At 39.5% G+C, this 21,676-nt stretch overlaps 1 long non-coding RNA gene across 1 annotated transcript; it reads left to right on the forward strand.

Annotated features, from left to right (window-relative positions):
• The first annotated feature begins 940 nt into the window (after nucleotides 1-940).
• On the forward strand, nucleotides 941-21,231 carry LOC111582163 (uncharacterized). The gene is made up of 3 exons (XR_002747312.2): nucleotides 941-1,019; nucleotides 7,282-7,343; nucleotides 20,958-21,231. It is a non-coding gene; the product is annotated as an uncharacterized LOC111582163 (long non-coding RNA).
• Nucleotides 21,232-21,676: the final 445 nt, after the last annotated feature.

Consider the following 21,676-nt stretch of genomic DNA (forward strand, 5'->3'; position numbering starts at 1 on the left):
AAGGCTGTTCTGTCATTGTTTTTCCTTTTTTCATTATGTTGTGTGGTCATAAAACAAATGCTGTATGATACAAAGGTGAAAATAAATAGGAAGGAAATGTTAGATGACAGTCCGCTCTGAGATATTCTTAGTTTGAGAGGAACCCTGCTTCAGGACACACTGATAATGGCAATCCTGCTGCTGATGATAAACAAAGTCGAAGAAGATGTGGTGTCTGACCAACATGTTTTAGCCCCTTCATTACAATTATTGATTATTTAGGTTGATACGCTACATTTCAGGCTGTCACTGTTTGCAGCAGGCCTGTGGAAATCAATATGCAGATTCAGTCTTGCTTGAATTAATCCACCACAATAAACAATTTATTTTTTATGGTGCATTTAGGGATACTTTAATACTGAAGAATAGATAGATGCTGCTAAAAAAAAATGGCAAGATTAGAAAAAAGAAAGAAACTGTTGTGGTTTTAAGAAGACTTTGTTCTTTATTCCATTTAAAAAAACAGAGAAGGCAGATTGCTCAAAATATTGAGATGGAATCATCCTGGAAAACAGATTTAATTGACAGAAACCACTGAAGATCAGTTAAAAGGTCCACTCCATATCTTTAAATGTTTATTCTCACAGCGCATACTGAAGGCTTTAGGTGTACTGAGCTTTTCTACAAGATGGAACTTGAATCTAAACTCATATGATGTCATAAAATATGTACATGTTGAACTCAGATCTGCACAGAGAAACTTCACATTTTCAGCAAAATAGTATGATTTTTTTTTTTTGAGACAATCTTCCAAAGATCATAAATTCTTTATTTATTATTCTGATCACTAATACAGGAGCATGTATTCTCCATCTGCAGTGCAGTAACAGAAGCAGTGACGGACTTCGACCACAGGGGGGCAGTAGCTCCACATGGACACACAGTAAACCTCCCTGTAGAGGAAACAGCAGAGCAAAGGGACAAAAGACACGAGGTGGAGGCCAAAAACAACACTCAGTGGGCTGGTTAATTTCTGCATGGTGAGTGTGTAAATTGCTGTTTTCACTCCTTTATTCTTTTTGTTATTGTCTGGACAAAGTAACACTAATTCATTACCTGGACTGTTCCTCCACACAGGCAGGTGCGCTGAAAGCCTCCCTGCATTCAGGAAAAAACTTTGAATGTTTTCAGCTGTTATGAAAAGTAAATGGAGACGTATAATGTGTGTGGCGATTGAGGTGTTTTACATCAGACCAGATTAGAAAATAAGCATGCATACAAAGACATACACTGATCAGCAAATGGAATAGGATTATGTGTCTCTTGGCTCTGGCTGCAGTTTCCCAGGAGGCAGTTGTTGTCTAACTGTGGTAGAAGCGATTGGAATAACCAGGAGGCTATAGTTAAACTAAAATTAATACAGAATCTATGAGGTTCTTGAGCAAAATCAGAAAAACAGAGAGATTTATTGGGTTGGCTTCCATTCTGTCCCTCCCCAGCATCAGATGTGAACACATGCAGGATGCTTTGTGGTGCTCTGCTGCAGTCGATATCCTGGACCGGCCATTATCTGACTGGATATTTTACATGCTTTATCTTATGCTACTTGATAGACTAATTCTGTCCTGCTGGGCACATTCTGCTCCACACAGCAATATATCCACTGCAGCAATCCATACTCTGCGTTACTCTCTCTCTCTCTCTCCATTTACTGAGGCAGTAGGCCAGCTTTTCTTATCCTCCAAGAGCTGATCAGTGACTACATGTAGCCAATATATTTACAAAACTAACAGCCAACCAAAGCACTTCTGTATATCTGACTGACAGCCGTCTGAACCCAGAGACATCAGTCTGTCTTTGAGACCAATAGATTTTCCATATGAGCTGTTTTAAAGCCAATTATCGCAGCAGAACTGGGGTCATTTCACTTTTAGTCTATTAATTAAAAATAGAAATACAATCACATCACCATTTACTGTTGTCAGTGTAGTAATAATTATTTCTTGACAGATTAAAGGTGTGGAATAATGCAATGTAGGATCACAAGCGTTGATGTTTGATTTCATTTTATTGCATATTTTTCACTATGAAGTGTTTACAAGATCTATATTCATTCTCAGCTTATAGTCTATTGTAATGCAGTGTTTTGGGCTGAAGTGAATACTTAGCACATAGTGGAAGTTTTGTAGCTTAGGTGTGCTTTGCAAATTGTGCTGCCAGCTCAGTATGTGGACTGAATGTATGAATAATGAAAGCTCCTGTCAATGTGCTCACATTAGAGTCAGCTCTGTCCTCTGCCTCACACATGGGAAAACCGTGATTGATGACATCGTCAATTGTAGCTGCTCTAAAGTTATCTGAGAGCTTTCATTCTCATTGAATAGCTCTCCAACTGCCACTACTCCCCCTTGTTCTCAGTGTCATCCTGCTCCACCTATAACTCTTCATCTGGTGCCCTTTATTTATCCTCACTAGCATTTATAGCAGCATGTTGTGGGTTCAGTGATCAGAAATCTCTTGTAATGTGTTGAACTGCTCAGTAAAATAAGCTTGCATTAAGAAGTGGACACAAAAATGGGAGAAGGTGATGGAAATTTAGCAAAATGATTTAAAAAAAAAAAAAAAAAACGTTGACTTTTTCATTAGGAGCATGAACAGGGGGGAGAAATACACCTGTGAGCTGCAGAGAAACCTCCCAGCACATACAGGTATTAGGGATGGATCACATCACTGGATATCTGATAGGCAGCCAGCATGATCTTGTGTTGTTGTAATCATAATTAGCAGCAATAGAGCAGGATTTTCTGCTCATCAATAACCTTATGCCTCCTATAGTAGCCTGTCTCTTAGATTCCCCAAAGTAATTAAAATGAAGCTCAGTCAATTGTCTCTGTGGCTCAATTAAAATTGGGTTCCTCCTTTAATTCCCTGAAATAACACAAAGGCTTAGAAGTACACAGGTGATTAATGGTTATTTCCTTTTGTAGTGTTTTTCTGTGTATGACTGCACCACACATTCTTATCGCCTCGGACTTATAGGAGATTTTTACATCATTTAATTAATGGCGAGGACAACAATGGAGATGGAAAAAGCTCATCCATGTTATTGTCAATCACAGATTTTTTTGTGTTACTAAGTCAACTTTAGCATATTATGATCCTGCTGGGCAGCTAGAAAACAGCACCAACGGAAATGCAATGACATAATTAGAAGGCATAACAAAATATGACTTTTTAAAAGAAACTGTTAATGTGTTAGAATACCTCTGCAGAAACTTTACCCACACAGCAGTGTTTCACTTCCTCTGTTGATTTGATTCATCTGAATGAAATTAAAGTTAAATCTGCCCAACCAGTGACTCACCATCAGAACAGTTAATCTGCCAGGCAATCACAATCTCAGAGTGGTTTAATTAAAAATGAGAAAATAAAATGAGCAGAATTAGTTTTCCACTGACTCCACAAGGAATTATGCAATAGACTAAAAATGTGCAGAGGTGTACCTTTTGTTATGGTTTCATTCTGCACCTTCTTTTCTGAGAGTGTGGAGTAAAAAAAAATCTCACATCACTGCTGGAAATGATAGAGCTTTTATTTAGTTATTCTTTCTCTCTCCCAGTGCTCTTCCTTCCTTCCAGTGGCTTTTCCATTCTCACCATTGTCTCTATTGCTTCGCCATATTTACACATCTCTGCTTCCCTCTAATTCTCTGCAGCCTGTCATCTCCTGCATGGTGTGTGTTTAGATTGTGCTGCTGTGACACAAAGACTCGCCATTGTTGTACACGAGCTGCACCATTTACCGAAACTCTACATGCTAAGATGTGAATAACCTGAACTCCGCCTGAACCTCCCCATCCCCTCAACACACACACACGCACACGCACACGCACACGCACACGCACACACACACACACACACACACACACACACACACACACACACACACACACACACACACGCACACTAATAAATGTGCACTAGCCCAGATGCTGCACTGTAATTGGCCACTGTGGCTTCCCACTGTGGCAAAGATATTTTTAAAGACACACACACTAATCCTTGCCTCTGCAACATCTGCCACATCCCCCAACACATGTGCTGGTTAAATGTGCACTCACACACACACACACACACACACACACACACACACACACACACATCATGCAGGGTTACCATGAAGGCAGCCCCTCCCTGTTTAACCACCAGTCCTGACATCGGTTCTAAATAAAATGATGTGGTTATTCACCGAATGGCACAACCCCGCCCTCCAAGCCTGAAACTGCTGCTTTATTCAACTTCAGCTGTGTTTCCTTTGGACTGTTTTCTTGGCTCCGTGGAGAAAGGCCACTGGAGCAGTAAACATTTCTGATAAAACTTGAAGTGAATGAACCAAATTCTTTCCAAAAGTCATGCAACACCATGACAAACGATTCTCTCTAGCTGCTCACTTACTCACAAACTTTGGGCAGATTTTCATCACAGCGCTCCGGTTTCTCGTTTACACCAGTATTACTTACATTATCAGCTTCAAAAAGACGCGATTTCCCCCGATGGTCACACCCCCAGTTTTCATTTTCTGTTTACCTCGAGTGTTGCTGTCCATGTGCGTTTGGCTTAACTAAAACCTGCTTTGACAGTAATTCTTCAATAAATAATTGCAACGCGATGCTAAACTTGCCAGTAGCTATTTGAGGCTGGAGCTCGGTACAAAATAATAAATGCATGGCCCTAATTAGAAAATCCCTGAGAGGAAGCCATGGCTGCTTCTCACCTTTTTGACTCTGTGTTAATTACTTCTGACAGTATAACAGGGTGATGTGATATTGTTTAAAATGGGTGAGATTTTTAGGTCTGGTATTGATTATATTTATCTAAAACTGCATGCTTTTTGAAGATGTAGTTTTAACCTCGTTTTCGTGGTAATGCTGCTTGTGATCATATTAAAGTGGTAGCTTGTCCTTCGTCACCATTTATGCAAAATGGTAAATTGTGTGAAAGAAAAATCCATAAAGAAACTTAATAGGGCTAAAATTTTGAGATAGGAGTCTCTGTTTCCGTTGTGTCCAGTGTCACATCAAGAAACCTCTTCAGTGTAATGCCCAAAAACAGCATATTCAGTCGTGATTCAAGCTGGCATGTAAATAGTGGTCATTTGGACAGTCAGGTATCAGTCATGCCAGTTTTATTTATCCAGCCCAGTGTCACGAATCATAACTTTACCTCATGGGGCTTTACCTTCTGTGCAGCAAACAACACCCACAAGCTTTGATTTTGATTTTGTTTTCTCCGTGATTATGGTAATATTATGGAACATATGAAAGCCTCGTTTTTAATGGCAGAAGTTGTTTTATCGCTGCAGAACGGTTTACGTCCGAGAGGCAAAGATGCTTTGTCCAGCAGGTTGGCAGAGAGAGAGAGAGGGAGAGAGGGAGACCTTCCATCTCTTGAAGAGCATTTACTATCTACTAGCCTTACTAGTTAAGAGAGACAGAGGGTGGGAGGCGGCAGAGGGGAGGCTGGGGGAGCAAAGAGAAGAGGGAGAGCGATGGATGTATCAAACAGCAGCCCCCTGCTGAGCGGGGAATGGAAAAGCTGCTGGCACCAACATGAATATTTCAGCAGATAGCTCCAGCTCTCTGTACCCCCACCCACCCCCAGTCTGTCAGTCTCTCGCTCTCTGTCTCGCACCTTTTCCTTCCCTCCCTCTTAACCCTCCAGCCCCTCCACCCCCCAACCCCCCCTCCAACCTCGCTTCCTCCCTTTACTCTCTCATGAAGTGGACTGTGATAATGAAGGGAGTGATGGAGATGCAGAGAGTGAGACAGACAGACAGACAGACAGACAGACAGAAAGAGAGAGAGAGAGTGAGACCTCTTCAGACTGGATTCTGGGCAGCTGAGAAAATGGCTCCTGAATGTAAATCTGTTAGTGTTGCCTCAACTTGGCTGCTCCCCCAACATCCCCCCCCTCCCTGCTAGACACTTGTGATGGTTTGGCCCGGGGTAGTTAGACAATAAAAACAGAACAAATGGAACAAAACAAATATCAGCAGGCAGCAAGTTTCTCTGGAGACCTAAATAGATTTTTAACAGTCTGCTTCTGCTATTTTTTTTTTTCAATAATTTAACAACTTTTTTTTTTAGCAGTCTTGTTATCATTTCAATTTGGTGTGTGTGGATTTATGTAGCTGCTCTGTGTATTGGAGTAATGATTAACACTAATGACTGATCATTAGAAAACCCCTCGATCGGTAATAACTGACGTTTCTGATAATTGTATACAAAATCTGGAGTCACATGTCACAGGAAAGGTGAGCTCCTCCGTGCAGTCTGTGTGATCTCAACCTGTTTTCTATGCAAAAAAAAAATAAAAATAAAGCGCTGTTGTAAATTTGTCTAGAAAGGGTATGCTTTAAGCCTGAGTAAAACAAGTCACTTGAGATTGGAAAATTTATTTGAATAATATTCAGATTTGATCTGTGTTGCTGCATCTTGTTCGTATTTTTGGCATCACACCCGAAATAAACAAAACCCTTGGGTTGCTGGGAGTCTGCCATCAGAAACTTTTAGGGAAAAGGAGATTCAATGTGTCTCATTCACTCTATTTTAAAAGCTCCTGACATTAATTCTGTCGGTTTTATTAGAAAAGTCATCAACCCCCCAAAAACTGAAAAGTAGGATTTGTTTTTTAAAGATATTTGCCAAAATAAAATAATGATGAGGTGATAAGAATGCTAAATGTATATTTTGGAGTGTGGTTGTTTCAAGAAAGGGGATTGTTTTGATTTACAGTTTAGGAGATGTGACATCGAGAAAGCCTGAACCTATGAAGCAAGCTTTTTCTGTTTTAGTGATAACGGAGTCATCGCTACCAATACAAACAGCCAAATAGCTTTGATACAGCCTCATCATTTGTATTTGTTTCTCCATCACAGTCTGTAACAAGGCCTCTAATAGGAATATTAATATATTTATGATGCCAATATATAGTCTCACTTTTTCTCCAGTGCTTTGAACGTCTTCTTGTACAAAACAACCCTGATGACACAATCTTTTGTCAAGTTTTAGACTCCTCGTGACAATGAAAGTGGCTTTTGTGTCATTAAATTTAATTCTGATATGAAAATTAACTTTAAAACAATTAAGAATATAAGAAACTGAGGAAAGCACGATGCAGCTGTTTATTGATTTGAAGAAAACTGTGCCAGTAAGGAAAGAATGCAGATGAAACAACATTTTCTTCAGAAAAATGTTTTACCTTGAACCAAAAATTGATTCTGTACTTTCTTTTGAATTTGCAGAAGTCCCTGAGGAGAAGTATGGGGTAAAATGGTGATGCCAACCCTGGTCTGCATTGTTGCAGGTAGGGAATTGTAAAAATGTAAAGATAGTAAGGCCATAAAAGGATGGTAATGGACAGCTGAATCACTAAGTTAAATTTAACTTAAGTTAATGAAAGTAGAACTATTTTCAATCTTGCTTGACTTTGAACTACAAGGTTTTCCTGCCAGAGCTGGTCGATAAAAATGATTTTGTGTGTTTTCGGTGCATGCCTGTACCATCACACCCCACCTCTCCTCCTATCAGCCTATTTTTCACATAACAACCGCATGAAGGCAAAAGGGCTCCAGTTTTATAGCAGCGTGGTAGTTTTCCTTCTGCGGCTCCGCTGGCCTTGTTTTGTTTGAATCATCCGCCAGTTTTAATGAATATCGTTCAGACTGTTCTCGCCTGTGCTCCCAGCGCGGCTCTCTGATTCATAGTTAATAACATGTTGAGTTTGCATCATGCAAAATGAAAAAGCCCACATTGTATCTCACTTTAATACTGAAGAAAAACACTCAAAGGAATCTGCAGATGTGCTGCAGAACTCACACGCAGTTTAAATAATTAGAGCAAAGGCAGTAATTAAGTTTTGATAGAAACTGCTCCAAAAAATTTAGAAGAAACGACAACACATGATGGACATGGTTAAAAGTGGGAATAAACTGATGAACACTGAGCTCCTTAACTCTTTCAGTATCAGTTGCATTTTCTTTAGGTGGACTCTGACTACAGCTTCAGAGAGAAGTCTGCAGCTGACCATGACCTCTGTGCTGAAGGAGAAGTTCTTAACTCAGTATTAGTGAAGTGTTGTGTTTGAGTGTGTGCCATGTGAGGGCGAGTGGGGGCCACAGACTGGTTAGTTTTCCATCTGTGGATGCCTGAGTGCTTGCCCCCGGCCAAGATACGGACCAATAGTGAACCCAGATAGCGCTGCAGTGCCGCTAAATGAGCGCGGGTGTGTGTGTTGTCTGTGTGGTACAACAGATAAGAGGAAAAGTGTGTGTATGTAGCTGGAGAGGATGCCTGTGTGTGTGTGTGCATGTGTATGTGTGTTTAATAGTCTGCTTAGTGTTTCATGGTGGCAAATCGTTCGTTCTGTCTCATCTCACACACCGCTGGACAGCAGAGTCTGCACTCGCCTGATAACACACACATGCACGTACACAACACACTCAGAGACTCACATACAAGCAGCGGTTTTCTCTCACACTGTTAGACACTCCTGCACACGGACCGAGGCTAACGTAGCGCCTCTCTCCCACCTTGACTTTGCAGACCAGTAAATAGTGCAGCCTGTTGAGTATCAGCCGGTCTGTTTGTCTGTTTACTGCCCTGCCTGTGTATTCCCTGCTGTCAGAGTCAGTACTGTTGGTAAAAGCTTCTACATCAGTGAAGCCCTGAGCTGCAGTGGGGTTGGGGTTATGCACATACAATACAAAGGCTAAAACACAGCTTAGCTGCTTTGATTCAGTGAAGGCTGTTATATTCCTCACCAGGTATTCTGTCTGTTGAACCAAAAATTACAAATATGTTTATACAAGTTAAGTTACATTGGGCACCTGGATAGCTCAGCTGGCTGGTTGGGCGACCCATGAACATAGGCTGTAGTCCCTGACGAGTCCAGCTCATGGTAATTCACTGCATGTCGTTCCTCCACTCTTCTACCCATGTTTCCTGTCTCTCTCTCACTGTCCTGTCAAATAACAGCAAAAAATGCCCCAAAAATAATGCTTTAAAAGTTACGTTTCGTAGCCAATAACATAGTCATCTGAAAACTAATAACAATACTGTGAACAGGTTTAATTGTATGGAACCTCTCAAAACCGGTGTTTCGAAGTCGTTTACACAAAAAAAATGAAGGACATAGACTACTGTTCAAAAGTTTGGGGTCGCCCAGGCAAATTCATGTTTTCCATGAAAACTCCCACTTCTATCCATGTGCTAACATAACTGCACAAGGGTTTTCTAATCATCAATTAACCTTTCAACACCATTAGCTAACACAATGTAGCATTAGAACACAGGAGTGATGGTTGCTGGAAATGTTCCTCTGTACCTCTATGGAGATATTCCATTAAAAACCAGCCATTTACAGCTAGAATAGTCATTTACCACATTAACAATGTCTAGACTGTAATTCATTTAATGTTATCTTCATTGAAAAAAAAACAGCTTTTCTTTCAAGAATAAGGACATTTCTAAGTGACCCCAAACTTTTAAACGGTAGTGTAAGTCAGGCTGAAATCAGCAAAACATATGAAGATGAATATCTAGAATACAAAATTACATGTCAAGCCTTAAAGATACTGGATTTATTTGTAATATATAGTTTTTAAAGGGATGCTTTGGGAGGGAAAGAGAGAGCAACTCAGAATTTTAACTTGCAACGTGCCCACAATGAGTCTTTAAAGTAATGAAAAAAACTGTAAACTCTAAAACCACTGGGTAACCAATGTAGTAATGCTAATGCTTGTTTCATACAAACACTTCTTTCTATTGATATGAGGGCCTCTGAACATGGCAGCTTCATCACCGAATGAGCTTCCAGGTCACTTTAAAGCACAGACAAATCAAAAGTTGCAACTACAATCTTTCTATGTTGGACAAAGTAACATACCTGTATCACTTTCAATACGGTGCAAGTCTGAACCGCAGATTACATACTTTGGGTTGTGTGAAGGCATTTTTAGAGGATTTTTCTGCATTTCTATCTCAATATTGGTCAAATAACATCACAGAGAGTGCAAAAGACACAGTTTGCTCGCCAAAATCCACAAAGCCACTTTCTCATTCACTTATTTCACATCTGTGACAAACTGAACTGTCCATGAAAATGAAACTTTATGGTGTTGAACTGACTTTACCAGGTCAGATTATTAAGACTCGCTAATCACAAATATAATCCGGCCTTTACAAGTAGCTGACGTTTAGTTTGTTGCTTCCAGCTGTTTGCAGGAGTATTTCCTCTGATAGGAAAACTAATAAGTGTGACTTTCTATTAGATCTGAGTCTCTCGCTTTGGAGACGCTCATATAGAGGCTGCTGCTGTCTGATGAAGCTCAGAGGAAAAACTCCTACAAACAACTACAAGCAACAAACTAAACTTCAGCTCCTGTTAATATTTTGTCAAAACCTTGTACTTTGTCACAGTAAATACTTTAACACTCTTGACTGGTCAAAACTATATTTTCTAATTGGTGAAAACTGTTTTTCACTATAGTCCTGATGGTGTTACCAACAATACTTGACATCTCTAGTTGTTTCAAGTACATTTGAAATTCTAACTTTTTGCAGAGAAAAAACGGCAAAAGTCACACGATGAAATCAAGAAGCAAATCGCCTTAGAAGAAATTTTTTGAGACCCGTTCTTTCTAGTCAGCTGATCACTAACTGAAGTGGGAGCAGAGCTGTCAGACCGAAAAACACAAAAATGCAATTTATTAAGGATGGTATCATTCTGGGACTATGGATAAGAAAGGAAACACTTCAGCAAAGATAAAAATAAAATGCATTTGCATTTACTGCAGTTAATCATTGTTTTGTTTGGTACTCTACACTGGGTCTTGGTAAATGCTAACACCCAAATGCTTCCAGCAGACCCTCCAGCTCTATGTTTATATAGGAACTTTTACCTTCAGTGTGACATGTACCAAGAGGACTGGATGTGAAAAGAAGCTGAACCTACAGAACAGATTTTTGAGGACTTTCTGCAGGGCAAGACTTAGTATAAAGTTCAGACTTACGTGTATAAATCACTCACTTATATGTATCTGTCCATAGACTGTAAACAACCACTGCATTGCCTAGCAACGTAGCTCCTAGCAACATCGAGCTCCGTGTGTCTTTTGAATCTTTTTTGCATGGTTTAATATTGTTAGATAAAAAAATAATAAAAAACTGGGCTCACAGTACCATTTTGGCAGAGTATATTTAAACTGACTTACTGTGTACTTTAATCTGAGTACATTCAAGTCATTTTACTTCTACTTGTACAACGAGAGACACGGATGAAGAGATAGCAGCTCTGCTGAGAAGGAAAGAAAAAAAATTGGGGAGATAAGGGAGAGAAGAAGATAAGGGAGGAGCAGAGTTGGGAGGATTGATAGGAGCAGTGGAGATGAGATGGAGGTGGAGAGAGTCCAGAAAATGGAGGCTGGAGCAGATGAGAGAGGGAAGATAGGTGAGCCGAGGAGAAGGAGAGAGCAATCAAATCCTTCCAGCAAAGAGGTTATTAAGCTATTGAACTCACATAGAGCGGTAATAGACGGCGATGAGCCACGTGTGTGCACAGAGCGTGTATGTAAAATGGAGGGTTAATACTCCTGGCTCTTAATGGTAATTTTGGCCTGTCGCTCTTCTAAAGGCCATCTCTGTGGGCCATCAGCCAGCCGCACACAACCACCGGCAAGCTGCAAATGTCACCATTATCAGTGTGTGTCTCAGTGTGTGCATGTTGAATTATTTCCCTGTTTTCTGCTCAATCAGTTCTCATTTCTTGCTTTTTTTCCCCTCTCTCTGTGTCTGCCTTTCTCCTGGTCCTTAACATTCACTCTCCGCTCTGCATCGACTAGACAGCCTGCAAATATTTACATGTTCTGAAACTACAGCATCAATCTGCCCATTTCTGTCTCACATTGACAGGGATCAGTTACATGCCTCGATTTTTCTGTAATTGGCTCTTTTTTTTCCAATGGTGGTTCGTTATTTATATTATCGGTGTCTCCAAAAACCATAGATCCAATCTCAAAAATATTCTTTAAGTAATTGACAGCCGACATTGTCTGTCATATGCACAAAGTGCTTTATGAAGCCATTGATTATGTATAGCAACACTCCTGTCATGAGAGGATTCAGGTTTTCTCTGTGGAATAACCTTGTTCATTTGGGTGTTTTGGTTTCTACAGAAAGTGTAAGTTACAGGGCAGTTTTGGGTAATTTTTTCCTATCAGGAGATATATTTTTTTGCCATTTCACAAGGTTTTTTGTCATGCGGTAAGAGATAATAAACACATTCACATGGCACACTTTAGTCAGGAGGCTTTGTTCCCTTCAGCCTGTTTGATTTTGTTCCATTTATCACAGCTTTGAGTCACAAACCTTGAAATCACAAAGAAAACATTTAAACGGTCTGTGCAGATCTCACTTTGAGTTGTGCTTTGTGAGGTCTGTGGACCTTCTTAAAATGAGTCATTTTTGAGTTTTTTTTCAGTGGCAGAACGCTTTATTTCAATTTGTATTCAGAAGCAAACTCCCACACAAGTGTCAAGATGCATCACTGGACCTTCAGCACTCTCAAAGCTTTTCAGCAAACTGTGTCTCCTACAGTATGTTCCTGCATAATGAGTGTTTTATTTGTAGATGAAGAGATTTTAAATGTTTGGCACAGACTGTTAAGGAATAAATGTCATGTTTTTATGTATGGATGTGAGAAATAGAAAACTAACCAGATTTTGGTGCATTATAGTGATTTAGTTGGTTGATTATGATACAGTTATTTTCTTGCTGTTCCTTATTCCAGAATAGAAAAACAGATTTATATCTATAAAAATATATTCACTCTGGCCTTCATGTCACTTAATAGCATGTGATTTTTTTTTAAAAATATATGTACTATGCAAAAAGCAACTGTAATTGTACATTTATTGCTTAGGCACCGGTGTGAAGTTGCAGGCACATATATGACAATCATTGTAAGATGATGATTTATCTTTTTGTGATTGTTAGAAATTGCATATGCTGCATACTAATGTGTTATGTTTAAAGGAAAGCATTGACAAAGAGAGAAGTGTCATATCCCCAAAACTTACCTGATCACAGTTAAGAAAGTGACAAAGACTAAATACCCTCTGATGAGCAAATGTCTATGGAGAAAAAGATTCAAATTCTTTAAAAGCTTTCAGTGATAGAATAAAGTAAAAAGTAAAATCTGCTCACATTTTGTGTTTTCATACTTTATTTTATTATTACAGCAACACTAAACAGCATGTTAATTCTATTCTTCCTCTGTTTGTTTCCATTACTTTATTCTATTTATGATTTTTTTTTTGTCCCTGCTGGACCAGTTTTGCATGTGCTCATCTTTCTTCTTCTATGTTTTTTTTTTTTTTTTTTTAAACAACGGTTTAGTTATATTGTCTGTTTCTATTTTACTCCAGGAAGCCACTCATTTGTATATGTTTTAAATCTCCAAGCTGTTTCTGGGTGTTTTTGCTCCTTTCATATTTTTACTCACTGTAATCTCATTTTTCCTTTTAATATCCCGTATTTCTACATAAACAGCACGATGATGGATAGAAGTAAAGAGAACTCAGTAACAGCTTTTGTGTAGTATGGCAGAGTCACAGTGCAATATTTTTGAAGATAGATTTCTTTGATAATTCGATTTACAATAACTGGGAAAAAAAAAACCTGGAATCAACATGTAGAGCATTTTTTCCGTGTCCCCAGGTGTTGTCAGTTCTAGCAGTTTAGATGATGATTCCAGGTACTATCAATATTTTACTACTCACGTTGGTATTTAGCTTCCATACTTATATCCTACCTGCTCTGTGTAAACACAGCCTGTAGTTTAAACCCATTTGTCTGTAGATGTTTGACATGATTGTTGGTTGCAGCTGTTTTTGGTGAATATTGCAATGAGACATGGAAGGGATTTTGATGAAATATCACTATTTTTGAGCTTAGATTGGTCTATTTTCCCAATAGAACCACGTTCAAGAACCTTGAGAAATACGAAAATCTGATGATTCTCTGCTTTTACAGTTTTCTGGTTCTGATAAATGGTGTAATTTTGCCAGTTTTTGCATGGAATTTTAACTCGCCGATGGATTTTCAGGTTTGAAGAGATAAACAGTAATTAAATTTTCTTAACCTAATATTACAAAAAATGTGAACTCCACAGTGTGACTGCTCTAATGTAATTCTGATAACTTTATTTATGATAACTCTGTTTATGTCATGAGTTTGGGGTTAAACAGTTGTGAAGGATGCAGAGTTTAAAAGCCAAAGGAAGGCCTGGTGGTTGTGTATAGTGTGATGTGGTGAGCGGCATGCTGGGTAATACTTCCTGACAATGACTCTCTATAGACTCAGACTGCTTCCAACTGACTGAATAGGAATTGGACTCTATTCACCACCACGCCCAAAAGGTCTAACCTCTGTGTGTGTGTGTGTGTCTGTGTGTGTGTGTGTGTGTGTGCGTGCGTGCGTGCGTGCGTGTGTGCGTGCGTGTGTGTGTCTCGGCCTGGTGGAAACATTGAACAGAGGGCTGTGTATTGTATTGTCCTCTGGGAGATCAATGACATTCCCCTCCTTTGAGTCCACAGATTATCTGTCTGCCCGCTTGTTTGAAAATCTGTCTCCCTCTCTGCTAAGCTTTCTCTCCTCTGCTCTCTTGTCCTTCATTCTGCTTTCAGCGTTTGTCTTCCTCCGCGCATCAATAATGTTTTCAGACCACTTGCTGATTTCGTCAGGATTTCGATGCTAAAGAAGTAGTTTAGGAGTTGAAGAATCCTTGAATGAGCGGTGCCCTTCCAGCTAGCTGCAGGTATTAGTAGTAAGATAATGTGCAGACGCTGGCATGCTGACAAGTGTTTCTGGGTGATTTTTATTGTCTCTGAATTAAAGGAGATCCGTTTGACTTTAGCAAAAAGCACACACACAAAACATCCCCTTGTGACTGTGTGATAATGAAAAGCCAGACAAGAATGGCTTTACCTCCATGGAATATATCAAAATACGACCCCGGAACCTTACAGACCTTAAGTCAGACAGGACTAAAGCTGCATCTGCCATTTTGCAGGGCAAAGAATAATGGGTGAGGGAGATCTAAAGTGTTTTTGTTTTGGGGGTGGGAGTTGTATTATTTTGTGCTACTTCTTTGCTGGCACAGGCTCAGAAAGTGATTGTAAAAGTTACTGACATGGATGCTAAGAGATAGATGAAGGGTTCTGACCCCTGCTTCTGCAACCACATGTGTTCTGTTTCTGCCTCCAGGATCAAATCCCTCCTGACTACCCCCCTCTACTCTCCTTCTGCTTAAGTGAAGAACACTTTCCCAAGATAGTCCAGTCATCTGTTTTACAAACCTCGTAGACAACGAGGTCTCGAGATGCACCGTTTAATATGTTATTGACATTCTGAATTGCAATGAAGTGTGATGTCATATTGCACTACGTGAGGAGTAGATGGAGCTTTTGCACAATGATTCAAAGTGAAGCAAGCCCAAGATGCTCTCATCTTTTACCGATACAAACACTGCCATCGCTCGTCTTTAATGTGCCATTGTGCATCATCGGTGTGATTGTGTGAAAGTGTTTGTTAGTGCAGAGGAGCACACTGATTTTCACTACACTGTCTGATCACCATATGGAACAATACAGTTGGTTGGAGGTGGAGCGAGAGGGAAAGATCACTTCAACGGGCTTCAGTTATTGCAACAAACAATAAAAAACAATGATGTTTGCATAGCTGTCATTCCACCTCAATTCACAGAATACCCGACACCTGACCATCCTTAATTTGACAGTTTTTTTTTAAAGTGGTGAGTTTTTGAGTTGAGAAGGCGTGTCGTGGATTTTTGTGCCGTTTTTTGCGTTCCAATCTTTGGATCAATGTTTAAAGAGCTGTAACTTAAGAAATAATGTAGTTGGGGCCCTGAAATGTTTCAAGCTCATTGATATATGCATCTGGTCCCCAAAAATACAATCCTGCTTTGATGGAATAATCCAAACCAGTGTTATATGATGATGCAGATTTGGTCAAAAAAAAAGTCCATGTTTTGGTCTACTCTGATATTAAAACCTTTATTTTTCACCCTAAGAGACAGATTGTTTTCCTGTGATTGACACCAATGGTAATGTAGAGTATGGAGCCAGAGGCAAATGAGAAAAAAAATTATTTAAATTACACTCTTTGCGTTTATTGACAATATTAGAACAGTCATTGAGCAGTTATGATAGATGAAACCCCTCTGAAAGGGACTAACTGAACTAACTGAAAGAGTTACATAATATAGTTAGTTTAATAAAATAAAAATCATGGCTTTCCAACTCATAGTGCTTTGAACTATTTTATGAAAAGTGGTTTCAGGACTCGAGCTACATTATTTCTTAAGTTATGACATTTCAAACATTGCTCCACAGATTGGTGCAAAGAAAATTATGCAAAATGGGCATGACCCCACCCATCTTTAACAATGTACAACTCAAAAAGTTAAAAAGTACTAAAAAATCGAAACAGTCAGATTAATATGAGATGGTCAGGCGTGAACTTTTTTTAAAAACATTGGTGAATTGAGGTGGGGTAGGTATGATTATAGATCATACTTGGCTCATCATGTAAATAATGCAGGCAGCAGCTCTATTTAATGAAAGTTAACAAGAGGAAAATGGTTTACAGCGGAGACTACTGTCAATGAAAAGCCGTGTCTGTTTCTAGCATCTAACTTCAAATCTTCCTTTTCCACAAATTGTAGATTAATTTGAAATAAAGAGCAGATTAAAAACAGCTTCATGGTTCTATCTTCGAGTGTCCTTGGATACAGAAACATGGCATCCTCACCTTTCGGTAATGAAGGAACGGGCCTGTCCTTTTGTAAAGGTCATTTCATGGTGTCTCTGCTTTATTACACAGCTGTGGAAAAATAAGAAGAGGACTAAGATGCAGGAGAGTAAAATGGTGAAGGAGGAAGTCACAAATGAAGCATTTGCAGTTAATTTTGCTGCTTTTTACCCTTTTAGGGTCATGTGTGAATGGAGACAGTGTGGTAGTAAAAAATAGTTTCAGCAATCTGCTCCTCTAGCCAATTCTGTGAACAAAAGGGGTAAACTGTAACTATTTTGCAACAATGCGTGGATCACTCTGAGACTTTTACAGTATTGGTGTTTGATATTTAACCTTTCACATCACATTATGGCAATATAATATTTGCCATAACAGAAATGATATTTAAACATTTTGTTTCCCATGTTTAGGAAACATATAGTTACCAAAAGGGTGTAAAATAATATTTGGTTCTAATTTTAAATATAATTTATATAACCAGTGGCCCTTCTATGCTTGCTCTACTATAAAGTGAGTAACTTTGAGTGAGTAATTTGAGAACTTTTCATAATATTTTGAGCAGCATTTCCTTTTCCTACCGCTTCATATTGTTAGTATGACTGTGATACAGAACAAAGGCATAAGTCATGGATGCAAAACAGCTACAGACAATCACAAATCACTTTTCTATATACACCTGGAATCTGTTATTGCGATAGCTTGTCAGTTTTAGCATTTTGTTTGAGAGCTCAAAGCAGTCAACAAACGATTGCTGATCTTACATGTTGTTATCAGAAAGTTTGTTCACATTAAAGCGTTGGTCAAAACTAGAAAGACATTTCTGCAAATTCTTTTGCTGTTATAATTTATGAACTGTTGTCCAAAAACATATCAATGCATCAGAACGTTGCAAAGTGTGACCAGCATACATTTACCTGCTGCTACAGATACATATTAGCCACTGAAAGTAGTTCTTATAGACAAATATAGCTGTTAGGTTTTCTAAAAACTGCAGTGTCAAGCTGCTCTGTGAAGTAATTTAGCCATTTTTTAAAATGAAAGTACATATTCCTGAGCTGTTTTTAAATATTGACATCTTCAGTAGGAACAAACAGGTTCAGGGCAGAGAGCCACAGACAGGCGCTGAGAGATAAACATGCTGCTGGTTTTGTTTTTTTCATTAGAGTTGTTGGCAATAAGATAAATCCAGAACATCGCCAGCGTTATCCTTCAAGGTGCCACTTGTGTTAAAAAATAGAAGCTGTTGGTTTGGCTGAAATGTGCAATTTACTCTGCGAATGTCATGGAATACAAATGCGTGGAAGGGCTTAAAGTGAGACAAACGGAGGGCTGAAGGGGTGAAGGCTAAGAGAGGGAGGTGAGCCGAGGAGGAAGAAGACGGAGAGAGAAAGTCAGGAGGAGACGAGAAGGACGGAGAGGAGAAAGAAGAGCCCTCTGCTTCCTCGTCTCCACAGCTGATGCTGCTCTCAGCCAGAGGCTCCTGGAAAAACACACAAAGTAGCCTTCACTAAACAAATGCACACAAACACACACACATATTAGCCTTTTCTCCACACAGACACACATGAGCACACAAACACACGCAGGTGGGACTGAGGAGTGTTGTGTGCCAATTTGTTGTGCCCCTGGTCCCCTCTCAGGAGGCCACAGACAGGCAAGCAGCCATGCCAAGACTGGCACTGGTCCCACAACACAAACACACACACAACACACACACCTTCACTGTTAGCACACTGTGGCTGCAGGCGCTGCACTACCAGGGTTTTGTAAATAAGTGTGTGTGTGCGTGTGTGTGCATGTGTGTGTTTGCATCCACTTTTCTCCATTTTCATAGACCACAAGAGACAAATGCTGAAGAATTGGGAGCATGCGAAACACACTGAAGCCCTTTTTTCACACATGGAAAGACGGAACATCGCGTACTTCAAATATCTGTGTAAGGTTGTGGTTCACACTTAAGCCTCCCGTACGTAACAATTCCATTTTGACACATGACCGTTGTGGATGGGGAAGTTATTTTTCTCCTCCTGTCCGCAGTGAAATCGTTGCCAGAGAACTGCAGCGAGTTGGAAAGTAATGACTTGCAGATGTGTCTTAATTCTGTCACACGCTGCCTCTGGGACAAATTTTACTAATTATTTAGCAGCTGAATGATCGTTTATCTCCATGAGTTTATCGCTGCTGAGAGGAAACTCATCCTCATTTTGTTAAATGAGTGCTCAGACCGAAAACAGCCCCGCATGAGAAAATGTGATACTGTGTTGGTGGGAAGATGATGTTACAGGTACAGGTGAGATGAGTAAGAGCTTATCAGATGCCAAAACACTGCACGGTGGTTGAGAAAGGATTTTTACAACACCAGAGATATAGCTATTATATGTACAAACAACTGGCTAAACTAAAACCTCACTGATCTGCCATCTGTCGAAGCAGTCTGAGTCATTCCATTAAAACGTTCACCTACATTTTGTTATTTATTGGACATGATTAAATAATTCTGCAGCCTGGACACATAGACTGTATATACAGCATGTTTAATATAAATGGAATATGTTAAATTAGAGTCTTAAGCGTTTTTCTATATTTTTCACACCACCTGTTAATTTGGGTTTACTGTCAATGTCTTATACACCAATCAGTAACATTAAAACCATTTGATAGGTGAAGTGAGTAACTTTGATGATCTGAGTGCAAAACAGTGTTCGGATGGATGGATGGATGGATAGATAGATAGATAGATAGATAGCTAGATAGATAGATAGATAGATAGATAGAGCCTCCTCTCTGTCGTCGCTCTGTGGTCTCAGAAATGTCTCTGAAGCTGCAAAAACTCAACAAGAATCACAAGACATTGAAACAAACCAGGAAATTAGCTCCTCTCACAGTAGCTAAGGTCACGCTAATGGCTAGCGGCTAAATTAGAAGGCAGCCACACACAAGTTGAAACTGAGTCTGCAAATTAATAACTAGTAATGCTCTAAGATTTGGACCTTAATGGAAAATAAAAGTGACCAAACAGTGAAAGATTAAGAATATGGAGAACAGCAGACAGAACTGCAGGAGACAAACTGATGAATCTCAGTCAATCCCACATATCAGAGGAGATCGTCCTTATTGAATCACTCCTATTTGTATTTTACATATTCAGTTTATCGTCTCCCTCATTAATGAAGGAGCCTACTTATGAATGACTGGTTATTGCTGTTACAGGCTGTGAAAGCATAAATATAATGTATTTCAGAACCAAATATCGGTTGTTGGCCTTTCTTGATTACCACTAATCTACATCAGTATCGGCCCTTTAAAACCCATATCAGTCGATTCCTAGTTATCATTCACTGAGACATTTTTTCACTGGTGTTTGACCTCTGGCAGTGAAATGCGATGTGTCACAACTTTAAATATACATGTTTGGTAAGAATGATTCTTTACTGTAAATATGATCGGCAACCTCTAACCTGAATAGGAAGCTACACTCATATTATTATTATGTGTGTCTGGATGAGGGCATGTTTCTGTGTACAAATGAGTTAATTAGCTCATTTCACCATGTTTAATTACTGCAAATCTTTGCTGCTGTCATGAGCTTGTCCTTCATAGCAGATACTTCAGAAAGTTTCAGTGGAATAACAGCTGGCTGCTCATTTCTCCACATTCAAACTACTGTTTCAGCTCCACACTTTGAAAAACATTTCCTCATTTTCCTCTTCAGGGACACTTAAACCTCTGAGGACGTAGTTTGCTGATCCAACAAGACAATTTTTTACTGCTTAAATTTAATTTCTAAAAAAACAAAAAATCCATGAGTCTTGCTCTTCTGTTCTTTCTCGCTGTGCTCTGTGCTGCTAATGTCATTGTCACTGTCCTCTGGGCCAATTATGCAGCGTGTATTGTCTGATCGGACCGCATATTGTTTCAGCAATCAGCACCACTGTGGGACTGTATGTGTAAGGGATTATGCATATGTGTATAATTTAGTATCTGATGTGATAAGTATCTGTGCAGCGGAGGGTGGAGAAGATAGAGGAGATTGAGAGATAAAGTAGAAAGAAAGAAAGACCTGACTCCTGTCTTTCTGTCTTTTCAGGGGCCCAGTCTGGCTCTAATCAGGGAGACGCAGGGCCGACTGCACTCAATTATTCACTCATTAGTCAGCAAATGGGAGAGGCCACTGAAAGCTGTGTTCCCTGCATGCTGTGCTGTTCACAGAGCACATCTCTCTCTTTGTCTTTTCATCGCTCTGTCACTTTTTAGACATGCACTGCATCTGTCATTACATTTTCTGGCTTTTTTTTTTTTTTACAAACCATTGTTTTCTGAGTTCAACATTGCAATCTCTCACAAATCTCTGTGATTTCTAATGTCAGAAATGTAATGGATATTAAATGGCACCTGAACACACTGTCTGATGGCTCTAAATCTGAAAAAAAACCCAACATTGTTCCTGTTCTGTACACAGGCATGGGATACTGCCAAAAATCAAGTCCTATTTGTCTGTTTGCTTTTTCTCTTTGGTTTTTCTTTGACACCATCACAGCTATTCAAGGGAATATAGCTCGACAGCATTGCCCTCAGCAAGGATTGGACTGGCAACTCAGACAAAATCGATGTCTATAACACAGCGAGCTGTAAGGGAGCAAAGTATCATGGAAAAATACTGTTGGTCATAATCGTTGGCTAAATTGCCGTCTACTTTGGCTCCAAATGTTGTCTGGGTGCCATATTGACTTACCGCCTGTGGAAATAGTTGCTATTAAGTTGGCTCCCCATTTGAGGCCACTACTCATTTCATTGGCATGCTTTACT

This window comes from Amphiprion ocellaris, chromosome 9, assembly GCF_022539595.1.
Source record: "Amphiprion ocellaris isolate individual 3 ecotype Okinawa chromosome 9, ASM2253959v1, whole genome shotgun sequence".
NCBI classification, from domain to species: Eukaryota; Metazoa; Chordata; class Actinopteri; family Pomacentridae; genus Amphiprion; species Amphiprion ocellaris.